The sequence below is a fragment of the Lepisosteus oculatus genome, chromosome 10 (genome assembly GCF_040954835.1).
Source record: "Lepisosteus oculatus isolate fLepOcu1 chromosome 10, fLepOcu1.hap2, whole genome shotgun sequence".
In the NCBI taxonomy this organism is placed as follows: domain Eukaryota; kingdom Metazoa; phylum Chordata; class Actinopteri; order Semionotiformes; family Lepisosteidae; genus Lepisosteus; species Lepisosteus oculatus.
Genome location: NC_090705.1, coordinates 18,199,471 through 18,221,104, shown reverse-complemented (window position 1 = coordinate 18,221,104; position 21,634 = coordinate 18,199,471). Strand labels below are relative to the sequence as shown.

Genomic DNA, 21,634 nt, shown 5'->3' with positions numbered 1-21,634 from the left:
AGACAGAGGCCCCCTTTCTTTTTCAGATGAGGGGACAATTAAAAAATGGGCAGAATGTCAACTGGGAATTAGTGGCGTCATCTCAAGTAGAAGTTCAGAGAATATCCGCACTGTAACACTACACACAAGCAGCACGTTGCTGACAGCCAGTGTACATACTGTAGTGACAGTTCCTTTGGATTTATACATGTGCAACTCACAATGCCACCCCCTCCCCTACTTCCATTCAAGGCACCTCCTTTTCCAAATCAAAGAGCTGGCACTCTAGCAGTGATTTGTAACAGATATCCAAATGAACACTCAGTCAAACAAGGAATCATCTGTAAATGTTTTCATCTCTCCATCTGTGACATTGCATTAGGAACTCTTTATGTCGTCTCCGTTAAACTGAGTTATTCATTTTCACTTTCCGGGCTTTTCATTTTGTTTTTCTCCCACAGCCTACAGCAGGTCTTCCCTGTGAAATTGGGAGATTATTCATTTTCTGAAGTCACCTCAGTGACAGTACGGGAAGACGCAATCGCCCGAGTCATATCGCGTTGTAGTGTTCAGCTTTGTTGATGCTGGCAAGTACAATGCGCTAAAACAGCCCCCACCCTGGGTGACACCACAATTCCTTAAATTCCTTGTCATCTGTCTGCTGGGAATTGGCTTTCATGGAAACCTGCAGCTAAATGGCATATCATACAGTATATAATAGGTTTACTGAAATGCTTACGGTAGCTTTGGTGTGTAAAAACATTATTGCTAAAGCTCTATTGCACAGTACTTTGGGAATGTAGCACAGAAAAATTATACTGCAGTTGGTCTGACGGTGGGTTTTGGATCTTAATTATTGTTTCCCTATGGCATTGGCTCTGTATCTGGTTGAGGACAACTTGCTCTATGGCCATAACTGAACTAGTAATAAGAACAGCAAAAAACATATTGTATATGGTGAGACAGTGGAACATTTTATGCTCCGCAAGATCTAATAAAATTCGCAGAAAAAAATGTTAGACCCAAGATTATTTTTTTTCCATAAAAATCAATTAAATGGCTGGAATTAAAAAAAAACCTTTGAACATGATGAAAGTACTTTTCATTAAAAAACTAACATTTTATCCATCATTTATCTTCAGCAAATAGTCTATGCAAGTAACAGTATTACAAGTACAATATGCCCTCTATTTCTATCACTATATAAACTATTACTTGTCATATATAACACAGTAATGTCCTTAAGGAAAAACTAGATGTGTGGTGCTTTCTATAATTGTCATAACTGTTTGCACGTGCATTTTCAATGTTTTGTGTCCTAATTAGATTTGTATTTCTTGTTTTTGCTTTCTATTATATGGTATATGACAATTAAGATTAATTTGATTCAGTGATAAAAACAGAGGGATGACAATTATAACAAACCAATACGATAATGAAGTAAATTGATACTGTATGCTCTTTAAACCCTGTTATCCTGTAAATTAAATGAAGGACCTATATATCTTAGTCTGTAAACATATTCTTTGCAGATGTTTTAAATGGGTATTAAAACGTTTTCCTAATCTATGTATGTATAATGTTTCCAATATAGTTTATATAATTCATTTGTAATCCATTATAGCATTATTACACTATTGTTTAGTATGAAAAATGTGTGATTTTGAGATCTATCAGAAAAAAGGACAGGCACATTTTTCTGCTTCAACAGCTACTGTATGTTTCCAAAGTTTATTGTTGCCCGAGGAAGACCCGTTTGGGTCTTTTTTACTACATGCTATGCTGTGGTTTGTGGATATAATTTCCATGTGAGAAAGTTGTGACATACTGTACTTTTCAATTTTATTTTCCTTTCCTCTCAAAATGTTTAATGTGAGTGGGGAAATGCAAATTTGGGCTGTAATATTGCTGCACCCTGCCTTCTGAGGTCTGTGCTTTCTTTTTATATGTTTTGTATTTGCATTTGGACCAGAAAATGATTAGGAAAGGGATGTCGATCTCTGTGTCACAACAAGCACTTTACTGAAAAATCATTTTGGATTGTACAGGGTGGTGTGAATTTTCTCCTTTTCTTTTGCACCATTCCCTCTCAAAAGCACTGGTTTTCTCAGTTTTTAAAATAAAATCCTTTTAAAAATGGCTCTTTGCTTTGTTTGGGTTGTTGATTAGCCTTTTGAATACATGTCTGTTTAGTTGTTTTCTCCTCAAGTTTAAGTTTATAATTGACCTCCTGACCTACCGTATTAATAGTCATTTACTGTAAATACTGAAAACGGGGGAAATGGGAAGAAATACGTTTTATTCTTCCACTTTCATCTCACACAAATCTGACACAGGTCTAAAAAAGTATCTGAAGAATTGCTTATCATTCATCCAAAGGTTTATAGTAACTGTCAATTTTTGGCATCACTCAATTGTAAACAGCTTTCAAGTACTTGTTTTTGAAGGGCCTGTTAGAATTGTGTTAAATGTAGGTATATTTAGAGTAAAAATAAATGCTAATGTTGTGCTGTCTATATTTCACTAATGTTAGAGATAAATGACTGGTATTAGGACCTTTAGTTTGAAAGTATGTAATTTGTCTACCACAATCTCTTTATCCAACATAGGCAAATGATCATTCCTTATACGGCATTGGTTTCGCTCTTTCTCTCAGCCTCAAAGGGAAGCACTAACAGATGAGTGAGCAAGCTTGAGAGTGGCATTTTCTGATAGAGTTACACCCCACAAATGGAGTCAATCAAGTGAGGAGTGAAAAATTCATTTTCTGACAGGGGTGTCAGCAAGATCGTCAGGAGCCGATGACAACAAATCCATAGCTAGAAAAAAAAACTGACAGGGTGGAAAACAGGAGTCTCAGCAGCTGAATCCCCCATCCGCGTCCTTACCTTTAAGCTGTCCATAACACAATTTCACAGCAATTATTACCCCAGCTGGAAGTATGAACTGGCTTTACAAGACCATGTTCCGATCTGTTAAATGTAATAGAAAAATTATGACTTGAAAGACAGTATTTTGTGATTTAGACCAGGCAACTTAAGCAAGGTGCTCTCTATGGGGAATGAAATCAAATCCCTCTCATGTTTATAATGACACCTTTTCCTTACACCTCCCACGTTTTCCTCATCACGGATTACCTCCTAAGGATAACAGCTTTTGTCCAGAGCAGGAGCCTCAGAACATTTCTACTGTTGCAATTTCTCTACAGTACATTTACCTAAAATAAGACTAAGTCACTAGTATCAAGATGTGCTCCAAAGTGTGTAATTAAGCCATCACTTTCTGACAGTCCAAATTCAGAGATCTCCTCTTCAGTTCTTAAGTTTGCTGCTTTCATAGCATGTACTGGGGTATGTCATACTAATTATTAGTTTCCTTGATATTTCAAATTAGTCCGAGCACATTTAAGGCCTATTAAGTTCAAGCCAGAAGAGTCTTATGTAGAGATGCTGTAAAAGCAACATATAGTCCCATTGCAATCAGTTTCTTTACAGACTGGTGAGCTGAAAACAATGGTACTTAACATCTAATAGCATACATGGAACCATTTCAGCTGAGCACATATGGGCTGGAGCTGAGTCGAAAAAGTTATTGTCCTAAAGGTGTGATTTAAATACTTACATTAGATTGAGCTAAGGAACACTGAGCACTGAGGGAATAGTCTCCTGGAGGTCACTATGGAAACATGAAGAGGAAGTTAATTTCTGTAAGGAATAAACAATAATGTGGAGTCTATGGAGAATGCATCGAACAGTGGATAATTTTCTTTCAGTTTCCTGGTGAGTTCCTGTACTTTTTCCCTGGTTCCCATTAGCTGCAGATGTCTTTCATTGACGTGACACAAGTATCTCCACATAAACATGAACATTTTGAAGCATAAAACTTACTGTACATACATTCACATGTACCCCTTCTTTCTCAATTTATTTGGAGCAGTGTTCTGTGATAATGTGAGGTTCATCCATTTTAAATTCTCATGTCTTTTGTCACTATGTCTTTTGTTATATCTTTTTGAATTTCCTCAAAAGTGATGAATAGTTCATACCAATGCATCTCAATAAGATTTCCGACATGCATTTTTAGCTTCCTTCTAGACATGGGTAGAGCTGAAAATCTGTGTGCTAAAGCATTGACATTTTTTTTCACTTAAATATTATCTTTTCTGGTACTTTCTAATATTTCCTGTTCTAAAGATATATCTTGAATTTTTCTTATACATTGAATCTGTATGTTAAATTTTATCCTTATCCTTATTTTGTGTTATATATATATGTTTAGAAATAAGCTTTCTAGGAAAAAGGAATATATAACACAAGGTCATTTTATATTTAGTCTAAATATATCAATATTACAAGATACATACAAGATATATTACAATCAATAATATGATGCATAATCTAAAGACAATATTCAGAATTGTTACCAAGTTATTCTTACCCAACAAATAATAATGACATAAAGAAAGGGACAAGTTCCAAAATCCATTCAGCTCATTTAAACTTAAGATCACTTAATTGGCCATATACAATTTTTTATATAAAGAATTTGTTTTTTCGTTTACCCCGACTCTCCATGAGACACACAGACAGGGAGAGAAGCTTGGGGTCAAAGTGCAGGGTCAGCCATATATATGGCGCCCCTGGAGCAGTTGGGTTTAAGGACCTTGCTCACCCTGAGAGGGTGTAAGAAGAAGAGGAGTTGAGATTGTTATGGCACCTGTGTTTTTTTTTTGTTTTCCGTTGTAGCTTAGTTTAGTATAGAGTAGAAAGATATCTTGCGGAAGACTTCTTTGGCCATCCTTTTCTCAGGAGACAAGTTTAGCGGGTAATTGGGTTATAGAATAGTGTAGTTAGTTGTTTTAACCTACCCCTGTGTGTTTTTTCTACTTCCTAGCATTTTCATTCATCCTACATGTAGTTGTGTGTGAATTTCTGTCCGTTAAACCCTGGCTCATATGTAAGACCTCATTCGCCCCTTGACTGAGCCATACTGGGGATGTCACAATTTCTAAACACATTCTTATAAATAAATTACTCTGTACTAGTGCATTTCAGATTCCAGTATTTTTTATTTTAATTAAAAAATACTAACAATTCTAGGATACAGACATGATGTAATAAGTAAAAGCAAGCAAAAGCAGTGCACATCATAAGCACAATCCAGGACTTTTTAAGGTAAATTAGCAGCTCAAAAATGCTTTTGTTTTGACAGCAAACATAAAATAAATCAAGCAGCGAATTATCCCTACAGTAAGGATAGTTGCAAATGCTGTTGTTTTTATTCTGTTTTTTTATTGTTTCTCATATAAAGCTACTTTCTGGGATTTTACAGAAGTAGCTTTATCTGTGGAATAATTGGATGAAGTGTAGTTTTATAGCTTCAGTATATATCTAGTCTTCTGTCACCTATGTGTTACCTTGCCCAGTAACCTCTGAATCACATCAAAGAAACTACAAATGAGAGGTGCACTTTAGTTTCTGTTTCTCTATAGTCCCAATTGCACAGAGTAAGAAAACCCCCAAGAATTAAACCACTCCTACAAAGTGACAGAGTAGCCAATCAACCGGAACCTACATGCTTTTGGGAGGTGGGAGGAAACTGCAGCACCTAGAGAAAATCCTCACAAATACAGGAAAAAACAATGGAAAATACCACTCAGGCAGGCCCAAGACAGAATCAAATCCAGGACTCTGGAGCAATGAGAAAGCAGTGCTTTCTAACCACCATGGTGCTGCATGGTATTTGTTTTATTGAGGCATGGGATAGCCATTTACTTCTTTCTGAAAATTACAAAGAACAGATACTGTAAATAATCATGTCATGAATACAGCAGAAGAGATTGACATAGGAAATTAAGAGATCAAAAATCAAAAGAATAATTAATCATAAATTTTAAAATCAGTCCATGTAAATTATTTTAATCTTTTTTTCAGTGTATGTCTACAGATGATTTAAGGACATTATAGGAAAAATGAGACTGGACAATCAATGTAAGACAAAACAGCATTTCATAAAGCAGAAGTATTAAAAAGGAATATTCATAGTATTTTTGGTTTCAGTTGATCAGGAATCATTGCCCTCAACTTGAGCCTGATCAGAAATCCAAACATGGGAATGGTGAAAAGATGGCTCCTGTTTTGCATTGCGTATGGCTCACACTCATGTAAACTACATCCACTCAGAGTGAAAAATACACTCAAAACCCATGAGACATGAAAAACACAGGCACATTACGGAAGCAGTGGAGAAATGTACCAGCCAATATGTGCGCTGAAGAAAAACACAAGAATTACAGTCATGGAGTGTGGGTATAATGAAATGTTCAATCCTTCTCTTTTATAAGTCAAAGCATTTACAGTACACAATGCTACTCCATCAGAGGACTTCTGTATTTATCTATGTATGTACCGCATATGTCATTCCTCATTTTTATATTTCCTGGGTTCAAAATATGTCATATTTACAGTATATTGTATACTGTAGTGTCATCGTATTTTTTATCTTACAAAATGTAAGATTTTCTCACATTTTCTAGTGTTGTGAACTGCATTATCTATAAAAATAATAAACTGATGTTCATTCATGATAATTTCATTGACTGCAGTTAATAGAATCAGTTATGATTTAAAAGATGCTACATAGATGATAGTTCATATAGGGAGTTGCGTCAGCAAAGCAACAAGCAAAGGTTTATTCCATGCTGAAAAGAGAAAAAAACACTAAAGTTTCAGCTGTGGAGTCTTGTTCGCGTGTGCAGAAGGCATCCAAAGAAGGCTCCACAGCCGAAACTTGTTTTTTTCTTCACTTTTCAGCATGGAATAAACCTTTACTTGTTCCTTTACATTGATTATGTTCATACTACTGTACACAGAATGCCATTTTTAAAACATGTTTTGTTCTTAACCTTTGATACAGTACAGTATATGAACAATTGTACACTTTTCTAACGCTTTCGATATCTCTGCATTCTCCATGCATTTTAAGCATTAATTTATTATTTGCTGCAATGAACAAAGATGAACAAACTCCAATTTAAATTCATGAAAGAAGTTTAAAATCTGATGTTATAAAATTGTATATTTTGCATAATAAGCTCTTTATTGTAGTGAAATTAAATATACTGTAGTCAACCTTTTCTACAATTCAAATCATGAAAGATAAACAAACTCAAAGACAAAAAAGTTCACTGTACAGGTAATTTGAGTTCTTTAATAATACTTTCCTGCTCACGCTTAACACTTTTCAATATAAACATATATATGCTTCTACTAGCATTAATGTTTCTCAGGAATCTTCTTGTGCCATATAATTTTACAATAGTTAGCCATGTTTCTGAGATCCAATGGTATTTTAAATATCTAGACTTTCTTAAGGACTGGGAAAATTATTTTGATCACTAATGTGTACTTATTACTTCCATATGAGAGACTCATCACCAATACTAATCTTAATCTTGCTGCACAGTAGGTAGTTCTTAAAATGAACTGTTATCAACTAACCTACTGACAAATAAGTGAAACATTTCATTTTTTATGTATGTATTTCAAGGCGATTTTCTAAAGTTTATTAATTTATTTAACAACTAAAAAAGGCAAGCAAAGAAATCTAATTCAGTCCCATTTGCATTTGCATGTGAAACTGTTCTTTTACTCAATGAAAGAAGTAGGCATAGAATAGAAAATGAATCACTGACTCTATGGCAAAACTTTTTTTAGTGTTTCATATCTGACTTCTGTCTTTCTCAGAGTAATGGGAGAGTAGCTTGAGTGACTAAATGAGAACTCCAGCCATTAAGAGACCCTAGACTAATCTTTCCCTGCCGCTTCTAGCTGATGTTACTGTGTGTGCCTTTGCTTATGGAAACAGCAGCAGGGTACTGATAGCACTCCACAGGTAACCAGAATAAGACAGAGATGCTGTAATGACTTGATATGATGGGCAATGGGAGCTTCATTTCTAAGAAATCGGGTTCTATAGAATGAATAACACAACTAACAAAACAGAACAGAAAAGAAATGGTTTGGGTTGAAAGATTGACATGGTTTCTGTATATTTCCTTCTCTATTTCTTACCTTCTCACTAAGGAAACTAAAGAAAAATGCATGCTTGTAGTGTATTTAATATATAATTTAAAATCTGGTTTTCTGAGGTCAGGGCTTGAGAAACACTGAAATAGAACTTATAGTTAAAGGCTGTACATTAGCCTTTACAATAACCAATTAATTTAATCTGAAGACTAAATTAATGTTCTCCTCTCTATCCTTAATTTAATAAACGAGCTACAAATCAAACTTGACCATGCTTAATTAGGCCTTGGTTGAAAATGAATAATTTATGGGCTCTTAACTGCGACTATAACTCGTATACCTTTGAACCAGAATGATCCCCGTTAGTTTTAGCTGACTGTCTTCAAACAGGTATTCAAGTCAATTAAAGGGTCCAAGTCAAATCAAATACATGTCAAATAAAGTACCTGCAAAACTGGATCAACAAAGGGTTCTGCTTAACAGTTAAACTCAACAGAGTTCATTGCTGCAGAAGGGACCCAATATTTAACTCAACTACTGATGCAGCAATATTTTAATTGGAGTATGACCAGGGAGAATAGAAAACAATTCTTTGCACTCTCCTGCCCCTTATGCTGCTCATTCTCTTCTCTTGCACCTGCATGCTTAGAAACATCTGTACATCTTGTAAACTTGCAGTATGACCTCTCAAGGGTCACCTGTTTAAAATCCACTTTTGAATTGTAACATCCCATCCAAGGTGGAGACATCTTCTTTCATAGTCAGCACAGTGGTAACTGGGGAAAAGTATCAGATTTATGAGAATTTAGGCTAGAATACAGGCTTATTACAGTAATTTCTGTGCTGTGTTATATATTGTAGCTTTCATTTGTACATTATATGTTTTGAGTCCAATATTTTAATATTGCATCAAGCGATTTAAATGATTAAATGGCTTCTTTTCTTTTTATAGCGGTACATCTAAGCACTTAATATTTTACAGTTAAATCATTGCATGCAGAGGCATTATGGTGTGACAGTTTGGAGAGCTGTAATGGACTGGTATTCTGTCATGGGCATATCTTACCTTGTGCCAGGTTAAGCCATGGCTTACCACAATCCTGTATTTTTAATGAAAATGGGTGGATGATTGAATGATGGCATGTAGCATTAGCTTCTCAGGTTTGTTTTTCAAGTAAAGCAAATCTCAGTAGAGGGAGTATTGAAACTGGATAGACTTGTTCTTTCGATAACTAAATTGGGAAGAAAATGAAACTGAGCATCATTCACTAATTCGAAAAAGCGTTAGGCTTCATAAAAGTTCTGATGTGCAAGCATGACAATTTGTTAATAACTTAGTGAAAGCCTCAATGATGACTGGATAATTGTACAAGAGCCTTGTTGTGCTTCATAAGTGACACTGTTTATTACATTCTAGCTCCCTCCTACTAAGACACCTATTATAAAAAAAAAATCCTGCAAGATTTTCAGTGGCACAATTCTTGTGGATTCCTTCAGACACACAGCAAAACTCCTTAGGGAAATGAAGATAAAAGATTCCTCAAGGTGATCTGCCAGTTACTTGCAGGGAACTATAAGGTTTTAACTGCAATCCTGTAGTATTTTCTGTGAAATCATCTGCTGTATACAGTGTCTTGTTATCTGTGTAGGAGGAAATTATTACAATAAATGTTTTACAGATTATAATCTCTGGTTTAAAGCAAATATTTTCTGTTATAATTGATAGTATTTTGGTCTTTTTTTCCCAGAAATATGTAGGTACCAAACCTACATCGTTTTATACTTTTCTGGAAACAATCTCCATTACTGTTTTTTTTTTTTTGTATGAATAACCCTCATATACTCCACACACACTAACCGGATGCACTTAATCTGTCTTGCAATGTCAAACTCATGCTCCTGGTTATTACAACTATTTTAAACCTAGAATTTGCAAAACATACTTCTGTATTGATTATAAAGGTTTCATTGAAGAATATCTTCTACATCTCAGGCTTTCAAAATATGTCTCTGAAAATGTCCTTGATGTCTTTGGAGGTTCTCCGTTATTAGGTTTATTGGCTCAGGGGATCTCTGCACATAAATCAGTCTAAATTAAAGTGCAAATTAAAGGTCCAATTTAAAGAGTTTTCCTGGCTTTCTTCATGAAATTTATACAAATTAGCAAAGAAAACCAAACTAGCTGTCATCTACAAATGACAACAATATTTTAACAACAGAAGGAAGAACGCTACCACATCTCTGACCTAAAATCTGCTACTATTTTGACATAGAATTCCTCACTCTTATGCTCACAAACCACTGATGAACTGGATTAATTTCATGGAGCAGGCAGCCTCACTGTCATAGCTGTATTTATATTGCCTTTTTTAGTTTGTGTCACTGTTTCTTCAAGTTTATTTTTTACCTTTGTAAATTACTTTCTCTTCGTTAATTTTAATTGGATTCTTTGCAGAGCTGGACTGTGCGGTAAATCAGACAGACAGATTCTGAGACCACTGGTGATTGTTAGTCTGCAAATCAAATTAAAAATTAAAGCCAACAGTATTATTTTGAGTTACTGTGACAGTTTTGATTTTGACACACTTTCACTTGGGTATAATTGCTTTTTCACAAGGTCTGACCTTCCAAAACATAAACTCCTTCTAAACTGGTCATTAGTCATGGGTTCAAAACCCACAGCCTATATTTAACTGTTTTGGTGTTAAGTAAATGCAAAGAGTGTGTAACATCATTAGATTTCGCTCATCCAAAATATAATAATTTATCATTTTCAATCCAAGCACAAAAATTCCAAATGTCCTGTTTAAAGCAATAAGTGTAGGGTGTGAAGGTCATTATCAAGATTTAGTTTTGGAATTTCAAATACATTATAATAGCATAAAACAAAAAGAAGGACAATGCACACACATGCTTCATGCCTTGGTTGTAAAATAAGCAGAGAGAGACAAAAAAAAGATTTTAACTTTTTAAAGACTTTTCAGCATTTGTTCTGCACACTTACCTACGCACACTCTATGGACCAAAGTGACTAGGGTCCCATTTCTAGCTCAGCGTGGAGCCGATGATCTCCTCAACTGTAAAATGAAGCCATCAGAGCACAGCATGAAAATGTATTAGCCACAGTTAGATAAGGGAGACCTCAGTGAGGCATACGCACTTTCAATTGGTAAAATAATGTCTGTACAAATTGTTTTTGGTACATTAAGTACCTGTTACTTTATTTCACAGATGAAAAACAATAACACAGACTCCAGGGGTGGAACCAGGACTGCATATAAGCTACCAATCCCAGTTTTTTATGCAAAGTAATTTTCTTGAAGACTTTTTATTCAAAGAGCTCACCAGATTGACAAATATAACATATGATGATAAATGACAAAGTGCCAAGCAGGCAGTCAACAGGCTGCTCGGGGAAATCATATGGAATATCCATGTTAATACAAAAAAAGTCCCAGTCTGTAAACAGAGGATTTTTCAATTAATAAGCACACTGGCGCAGTAGGACCACATAAATTAAATGAATGTGTCAGCTGTGAGATGATTTATACATTTGTACTGATCTAACAGCTTGGTGTACCAGCTATGACATCCTGACAAGGTAACAATAGATATGAAAAATGAGCCAATACCACAATGTTAAATCTAGGAGTTTCAAAGCAAAATGTTCAGCCAAAGCTAAAGCACACATACACAAAAATAAAAGAAAAATCCCACAAGAATTGTCTGCTATTTTAGCTAAATGGTACAGCAATAATAGGAAACTGAAAGAGAAGGCAAAATTGTTTAGCTTTCACAACACAGCCTGATGCAGATTCTGACTAAAAGTGTGTTGTACAAGAAAGCAAGAGAGAGGATGTTAACTAGACTGCTGGCATATTCACAGGGGGATCTTCAAGTCTTTTTGCTCTGTAGCACTGTTTCCAAACCCAAAGATAAAAGAAAGCAAATATATATAAAACTGTTTTGAGACTTTAGATATCTTCTCAAAGCATTCAGACGGGTCATACAGTATGTGGAGTCTCAAAAAATGTCTTCATTGCCTGTACTGTATAAGTCATTACAGTACTCATGTTCTCTCAGTGTCTCAGTCAAGACTTTTACTTCCAAGAAAAGCATTGCTACTGTATGCACTTCTGTTTTAGGAAGACAAACAGCAGGCACTAATGACAATCACCTGATTCATATACTGGGGGGGATATTTAAAAGTCTGTGTCTGATATAAATTATGACTTTTTATATTTCACTTGGTAACGCAGACAGTTTAGTACTGTATTTGTGCTTACATTCCTAATTAATCTTTTCCTTTTCCTTGTTCCCCATTCCCTCATGTTGCATAAATTAATTCTGAATTAAAAATAAATATAAACAAAATTCTGACACGTACTTTACTTTAGATTTCTATATACTTGAGAATAATTCTTCATGTACTGTAAAGCGGTTTATACTGTATTTTAAACTGATCAATATCATTCCAGTACTAAATGTATTATTATTATTTTACATTTTATGCAGGTTATATTGTGAATCAATTCAAATAAATTTTAGATTTGTAATTCAATATAGTGAATAATTACAGATAGATTGATTACAGATTTCTTCCATGGTCGAGAAAGTTAATATTGTTTCCTAGGTAGTTTTTCATTTATTTGTCTCTACTGTCTGCATAGTCACATGCAGACAGATTAAATACATGTATGTACTGTAGATACAGTAGGTACTGTATGTGTATATAGGTATCATAAAAACACATTCCCATTTTAAAACTTTAGGGAGTTAATTTTCAAAAAGCAGCTACTGTATGAAATGAAAACACATACCTTCTATTCTGAATATGGTACTTTAAAGGAGAATTAAAAAAAACTACATTGTGCCTTTCCACATACTGTAATACACAGCTGATGTACTATTAATAATCGATACAAAGGAAAATGGAATGTGAGAGATAGCTGTGACGTACATAGATGTTTATGAAGCACTTTGCACCATTTTAGGTGTAGATTAACATTATTTACAGTACACATAATATATAATGTAACTTTACATAGTTCTGATTGTAAAACAGCAGCTGAAATACTGTACAGTATGTCAGGTTGCACAATGTCTGTGCTAGAATGTTCTGTCCGTATCTGCTGTTTCAACATATATTGTAGTGCAAAGTTTAAACTCTGACAAAGCTGTTTTCTCAAGATCTTTTTGGTCAATTAAAAATTTAAAAAGCTGCAGATACAATTTGTTAGATTATACTGTATGTACAGTAAGTTCATAGTTTTCCATGATAACCAAAAATAATCAGTTATCAAATATAGAGGCAACACAATATAATTTTATTTTATCAATCCAACAGCTGATTATTGTTTTATTCTCGTTTTCACGTTCCACACTGATTTTTCTCTACTAGAAATAAAAGTATAAATGATAACAGTGCTGGTATTTCATTATCTCAGCAGATGCTCCACTGTATTCTAAAGCCATATTTTTAACATTTTATCATGCTGAGATTAAAGTAAAATAAAATGACTGTTTCTCTCTTATGAGACTATAGACTCTTCTCTATTTTAATCAACACTTTAAAATGTGCCTGTATACAAGAAAAATGTTTATCATTTTTTGTTTTTTATATTTGCTTTTTAGTGCAGTATTGGCACTAAAATATTTGGTTTACAGTATGTAGTATGCAAAATGAATAATGTCTTTAATTTGTGAGGGATTTGATTTTTGTACCAAAATGGACATGCGTATATAATGTGTCCTATTTTATTTACGTAGTGTAACTTTGTTCCTCTTAGTGTATTATATATTATAGTTTCTGGTTACTGTGCAAATGAAAAGCAAATGGTCTACTGTTTTCTATTAATACTTTCAGGGCTGGGCAACATGAAGGCAGTATACAGTATGTCTGATTTAATTTCACTTCTGAAATGTTCTAGGAATGTCTGCACAATGTATAGTTTACTTCATAAGTGTTTTTCAGTTATTATCAATATGAATGGAAAAAGGATTTTAAGTCCACAAGATGAGAAACAGTTTTTTTGTTTAGTGCTCAGCGTTTTAGAAGAACCAATTATGATTTTTCTGATTCCTGCACTAAAAGTGTGGCTGTTAAATCTGCAGTGCCTGAGAGGATAACTTGGAATTAAAGGGGTTAAATATATTTTGCCTTTTTTTCCTTCACACCATGCTTCTATTTCACAAAACTGCAAAAATCCAGACAACATTTTGTCAGAAAGAAACAATAAAGAATATGAAAAGCCCATCTTCACAGAACATTGGACATCGCAAAACAACCTACAGCTATGATCGGATATATCAAAACTGACAAGGAAAACTTTGCCTGTTGATTGAACAATATTTCACGAGGACAGGAAAGACTCATCCGCATTCACTATTAAATGGTGCTGCTTATCCCGGAGAACTATGGGTAGAGAGTTTATGAGTTTAATTGAATTGCTGGTATTTTGCCGATTTAAAAAAATTGGTGACATTGCAAAAACTCGTCTTTTGTTTTTCATCAGCACAACAACTATAGATCTGTACTGACCCACAGGAGATGCAAAGGATTTAAAGAGATGTAACACAGTATAGACTTGATTGTATTTCATTGAGTATCTCTTCAAATACCCACTAGGATTTCATAAAGCTTAAAGTAAACTGTTAACATTGAACTTTCTTGTATTTCCTCTTACATACTGTACTATTGTCTATTTTATCTTCTCATAAATTTTTTGCAGTATCTCTTAAACATAACATAACTACATGAGTTCAGAAATTTCAACATTTTATATTAATGTCTGAGTTATCTCTAAAGTGTTTCTTGAGTATTTGAGAAGTGAATGTTTGGTTAGAGATTAGTAATTACTGTGGTGCTTTCCCATTCAGTTTCTTAAAATGAGCACAGCTGCTGCAGTTCATTTTGAATTATTTGTTGTATCAAGGACCTGTATAAAATCTAGGCTGTGGTTTGTTCTGATCAGGTGGCTGTCTTGTTTGTCTTCTGTGTTCATGAAGAAGAAAATAAATAATATTTTTCAAAAATGGAGAATGGCCTCTTTACCATGTTTTGGAATGTACAAGTATGTCTTTAGTTCCTTTTCTGTTTTTTGCTAGATCCCTGGATGAAGGGTTTTGAGTACCACACATGAAGTTCATGAGCTGACAAAAAGAAGATTACTTTAACTGTTGTTTTTTTGTTCCACTTTCTTCTCTGCATGGACTGCATTGCTCTAAAAGATTCTTTTTATAGTTTTAGTCATGTGATTTAAATCTTTTTTTCCATGTTCTCTCTTATATTGAGTGAATGGATGGAAAAAAATATTAGGGCATTTCAATGTACAAGAGGATGATGTGTTGCTCTGTGCTGGTGCACAGTTTCTAAGGAAACTGGTCCTCTAGAGACTTGACCAAATGTACCGTTTATCTAGTTCATTTAGATAATCTAGACTTTTTCCAAATGGGCAGCTCTTTTCAAACGGGCTTTGACTAATCTTTGAAAGCATGAGGAGTGATGTCATATCATACCTTCATGAGACCTGTTTTACTCTGTCTTACTAAACACCAACCTCCAAACTCTGCAGCAATCTCAGTGACTGACAGACATCTAGTAACACCGTGGTTGGACTGGAATTGTTGTCTGTTGTTGGATACAACAACTATCCAGCCTAATTTACCACTAACCCAGTCTTTGCCACAGGGAAACCTAGTCTTTATCTTCAATACTTTATGATATATGTCCCTAAACCACTAAACTTAAAGCTAAGGCGGTTTGTAACCAACGATTCTAACATGTGCTAAAGTTTGGAAGACACACCCATATTGTTTGAGATAGCCAGACAGTTCATACCCCAATTGTCAACTCTTATACAGTGTATTCAGGAAGTGATCATGAGTGTTTACACCAAATACCAAAAAGCAAATCTTGTTGAAAATCCTTAAGAGCTCCTAAAATAATTCTTTGTTTTTTTATCAGCTTGGTGCTGAAAGACCATAGTTTGGGACAGATCCTAGTAAAATAATAATGTAGCAGCATGGTTCCAATCAATTGTGAAGTATCCTGATGCGTCTTGGACTTGTTCTTCATTCGTTGTCTAATTGGCCCCTAACTGTTCAAACGCTTTTTAATCAATTGTTCTCATGTGCCTCCCAACTTCATTTTGCAATCAAAATTTAAACGCATACACATTATAAAACATGGAGCATGAAACAAATAACAGGAAGAGACAATCAAGCACAGCAGGTAGTTCATTGATTTTAATGTGACTAAAAGAAGATGATCTTTAGTGATAGATGGGTCATGTACAAATTAACACGCAGACATATTTCTGTATAATAAAGATACCCACATATGTGCAGAGCGGGAGAAATGAACTCCCGAATCCATTTATGTGGAGCATTTCTTATATATTCATCCAGAAAAATAAGTAGAAGCAGAGTCCTAAATCATTTAAAATTAGGTTATGATCAGGTACAGTGATTTTATCATTAATTAGATGTCCCTGCTCTGGTTTTATACAAGACTGAGAAAAAGGAAAGTGACAGGGAGTTAAAACCACTTCAGCAACACAGAAGGCCAGCCAGCCCAGTGATTGAATGATCTCATTTCAGGCTTTTTGTTAGACAACAGGCAGCACTGTATGAAGATTGATACAGAAGTGCTGGGCTTCGTTTGCTGGGTCATCAAACGGATTGATATTATACTCCAGCAGTGGATGAAGACAAAGTAACTGTTATCATACTCAATACAAAGGCTTGTCAGAAGCGGAAAATCATCCCATGTCACTGATTATAGGAGCGTTTCACAACTGTCATGTGAATTTATTTGAGAGATGTGTGCGCTGGCTGCTGTGCAGGAGTTGTGTTTATAAGAAAAGTGCTGTAATATAGTAAAGATATCGGGACATTTAGCAAAGATTGAAATACAGCATATGTATTGATGTGTGCAGAAATTAACCTAAATGTCATTGGCAGAATTTTTATTGTGAAAAGGTCTCTGCCTTTCTTTTCTTGCATAAATAACACATTCTGTTATGTCTGTGCTGAGATTCAGTATTGTGTCGGCCTTACAGTCTTACATACTGAGGAACTTGTATCATGTCTTATGATCTTATCATTCCTAGTATTATCTATTATATCATAAGATATGAGCCTTACATTCAGAGTTACCTTGCATCATGTCTTATTATCTTATCATTGGCAGTCATATTTGTACATGAGTAATTTAAAAAAAAATGACAGATCCCAGTGGGCCACAGAAAATTTCTGTAATGTATGGCTGAAGTACTTCACCATTTCCCCATCAGATGTAACATTAATTTACATTTGTGGCTGAGTTGGATCATCAGAGTTCACACAAGGGTAGTGCCACTAAACTACAGCACTCATGGCAGACGTGGAATGCCATAAAACACAGCTAATCCCAGAGGCCCCAGCCACTGATTGTTTCTGAAAGATGTCACTTTATCATCATTTGGCTTCAACTTGACCTTGTTTTCCACTTCAAATGTTTTTCCCCCTTTCCAACAAACAGGGGAAGAAAAGGTCTCGGTGAATTATAGACTTCTTGTACATTTCTGTTGATGACAGTGATAATTTCAGGCCTTTTTTCTTTTTCTTTTTTAGATAACACAATAAAGCAAACACTGTTTTATCCATTTTGTTCTGCAATATAGGCTTCTGGCGGTATCCCTCGGTGAAGCGGCAGAAAGAGTCAACCAGCCACATTGTGAGTCACCTCTTGATAAATGCATCATCAAAGAAGCACTACGTATTGTCCATTTTAAGTATTGGAATGTGCAGTAATTCTGCAAATAAACAAGGTGAGATCAATGCAACACTGACCCAGACCAATGCTATCCCAAATGAACCATCATGACCTGTAAACCCTCACCAAACTCATCCTGTAATGACATCTAAAGAATATTGGAGTAAGCACAACAATATATATTGTTTAATACCATTAACCTCCCAGCCTCACCTGCAATCCTATTTCTGCTTCTGAGAGGCAGTAGAATGAGTTGGAGAGAGAGGTGTCAAGTGTTTGTAATGTTTACTCATGTTATTACAGAAGTAGGACTCTTTTGCAAATTCTTCCACTTTTAATTTGCAGCAAAAATATATTAATAAGAAACTTATTTTGAAGCTTTTTAAAATAAAATGGAACATAATTACAAAGCTGTATCCCAGTTTCAATGTTTTCTGTGCTCCCTTATAAAATGAATGAAATCCTGATGATACATAGGAAATGGCACTGCATTTATATACTGTATAATGTCACTTGGGCTTTTTTTTTCAGTTCAGTAACCATCTTCAACATATATTTTTCAAAATTACAAATTTAAATTGTTTCTAAGTATGGAAACCACAAAACATTTCCACACCAAAAATCTGCAAAGAACAAAAATAATTATTCAATCATTTTGAGAGAGAACATCCTTTAATTAACATTAAGAATACTGCATATCCAAAACTACTTGTTCTGGTACAAAATCAGATAAAGTCACGAAAAGCTAAAATGTTGTCAACAATCTGCACTCTTACCTCAAGCATGTTGATCTCAAGTCACAAAGAATTATTTACAATCTAAAATCATGTATCAGATTAGAACGAATAATAAATTACTCAGAGGAGAAACTCACCTTAGTGTGTATTTTACTGTTTATGCTGTTTATTACTGTTTATACATAAACCTGCAACTAATATGTTAGAAATGTTATTCCCTTATTGCTTTAGGTTGTCTATGCATACCTACAGTACATACTGTAAATTACTAAATCAGTGCTTAACCTAACTCCTTCTCTTTTATTAACTCCATAAGAAGACAATCAAACTGAGGTCTCAGATGTATGGGCAGTGTGTCTTGCTATAATCCTAGGCCTAACAAAAAGCCTTTCCCTTGATTTATATCACATGTTCTCTGAACAATGACTGGGTGATTGCTGTTTCTGTTATGATCCAGCACTGTCATATGGTAGCCCTGGAGGATGAAGGAGTGATTACTTCAGTGCCGCTGTGGTAGCTGGAGAATAGCCCATGATCCTTTCCGTGAACACTTCCACCAGTCGCTAGATGATCCATCTCCCCTTTTAGCTGGTGTCAGGACCAGTTTACAGGATGATGATTTGATGCCCAGCAATTGCTCCCCCTCGCCTACTGAAAATGAGTGATGGCAGGAAGGCAGAGATCACAGGCCAAGCCAGTGCAATCTTAAAGCTTCACCTCAAATTTGTTATTGAATACCTTTTGGCTCACCCTCTTATAACGTACTTATTTTCCATGAGAGCTTTATACAAGTTTATGTTCATGTGGGTGTATGGACATATTTATCTTTATTGATCTTGGTTGCCCCTTGTACACTGGGAAATTTGAGCTGGGGCACACTAAAGGTCCTGTGCACCAGGTTGTGACGAAATGTTCTCTGTCCTTTCCACAGTGGTTTTTAAAGAATCATGAAAAGTGTCAGCTCCAGTTTGACTGCTACAAGCATACAAAATATTGTGCAAACAATTTTAAAAACTTTTTGAATATATTAAAATTATTTACATTAGACAAAATTTCAGTTGCTTCCTTTGGGGTTTGAATATTCTAACTGTTTTGAATATGGGAAACTATTCTTTTCTAACAATGATAGAATTTAAGGGCAGGTTTTTAACATTGCCTTTTCACATTTTTTTCATTATATTCAATTTTATTTCACTAGACTAATTGAATGCAACTTATGAAAATAGCAAAGTAACATATGTTACAGATTATTATTCAAAGCACCATCCAATATTATGCAGAACCACTAGCAAGTTCTTAAAGAAAAAAGTTGAAGAAATACAAAAATCAGACACAAACAGACACATTTTCATGACTTTAAATAACTGATCACTACAAGTAGTCAGGAATTCTGTACAATTATTGCGAAAAACCTTATCTCCTGTTAATATCATCATGAATTTGTTCGTACTGTACTCGGGTCAGGAGAGAAACCTAAGCACAGTAAGACATGGTCTGAACCATGCAAGGGTAAAACATCATGAGATTGAACACAAAGCTTCCATCAATTCTGTCAAGAGCAAATTTGTTGTTGTTTTTTTTATTCTGAGGTGAATAAAGGACTGTGTCCAACAAACTTTCTGCCCCTATCTCAGGTGGCCTGTGACCCACAGAAGAATTCATCTCGGCTGTCAACACATTAACTAGGGACGGCTTCTAAACATTCAGATCTTTTTCATGGACACGTTGAGCTACAGTCATCCTGATGATGCCCTGTAGGCTGTATCAATGGACTGCTGTAACAACTGCAGTCTGAAAATGACCATGCGGTCGGATGAGGCAGATGTGATCATTCTAAACCTTTAAAGTGACCCTCAGCTTTCCATAATGTCCCTTTGTTAGACTGAACTTACAAACCTGCTTTTCTGGTTCCTCTGGACTAGACTGCAGATTGTTGAAGTAGAACAATTCTACATTACTACAGCATCTTCTCTCAAAGACACGCCACCTTCAGTCACACCAATAACAACCAGGAGATAAGCGGTATTCAAGCGGGTCATGGTTGTTATTCTCTCTGTTCTCTTTTTGAATTGTTGTTTAAGAATTCAGATTCTTTATTAACTAGGTTTAGCCATTGTAATGCAACACAAACCCCATATAATGTGCTCCTTGGATTTTTATTAAGTCGCTTCCATTTTGTTATTCCAATATGCTCAATAATAAACAAACTTTCCCTTCGATTTAGGATGTACACTGTATTTTGGACATAATGTATCCAAAGAGGTAAAATCCACAACTTACACGGTTAGATTTTTATTGTGAAGGAGTTAATCTAATCTCAGTAAAAAAAAATTCAACAAATACTGTAGCTCTGTAATTTTATTTAGAAGGTTTCTTTTTGAAAGCAAAAAGTTTGTATTAATTGCTACAAAAAGGTCATGCATAAATATGAGCTTTATTTTATTCACTGTGCATGTACAGTATATTGTTATCATACTGAAATGTATATTTTTCTTATTTGCTGTGTGCGTTGTAAAATAATCTTCAGGCTCTCAAAAATAAAACATGTAAAAAAATGCATCAGGTGCTGCAATTACCTAAATGGGAAGTGATTGTTGTAGCAAACCCAGCTTAAATTGTTTCTCAACCTGCAATTTGGAAATAAAAGAGGAAAACCTAAATCACAAACACAAAAGGACTATGAATACAAAGGAAGCAAAGATCCTGATGTTATTTCAAAATAGAAAACATTGACTTTTTTGTAGCCTGAAGATTTTTCCCCTATGAAACTAATAGAAATAAGCAATAGACATAAAGCTTTAGCCTGCGTAAATTAGATGGTTCTGCTGCATTAACTTCATAAAACCATAATCCTTTCCCCATAAACTATTACATGCGCTGCAACATTTCTGATTTATGGGGTGGGGAATCAATGGGAAAAAATTAATGCTTGCAAAACATATTAGAGGCAATATTGAACAGATTTTAATTGTGATTTGATTCCATTGGCCCTTATCCACATGATTAATGGGACCTACCCCACCACTCCAGCAGGCTGTAAAGAGAGTCTTTAATATGACAATTAAGTATCTGTCTTTAGATTTTATTGTATCTTTCTTCGCAGATCACTTCATCAGTACAGTGCAGCTTTTGTG

General features: G+C 34.8%; 1 long non-coding RNA gene across 4 annotated transcripts in view; it reads left to right on the top strand.

The window, feature by feature from the left end:
- Positions 1 to 17,914, top strand: part of LOC107078636 (uncharacterized) — a 302,990-nt gene extending 285,076 nt beyond the window's left edge. For 2 of the 4 annotated variants that reach the window (XR_001479587.2, XR_011190885.1), the window contains one exon: positions 17,672 to 17,911. This is a non-coding gene — a long non-coding RNA (uncharacterized lncRNA). Of the gene's footprint in view, positions 1 to 17,671 lie in introns of all 4 variants that reach the window. The other 2 variants (XR_011190884.1, XR_011190882.1) reach the window with 2 other exon arrangements.
- The last annotated feature ends 3,720 nt before the right edge of the window (positions 17,915 to 21,634 follow it).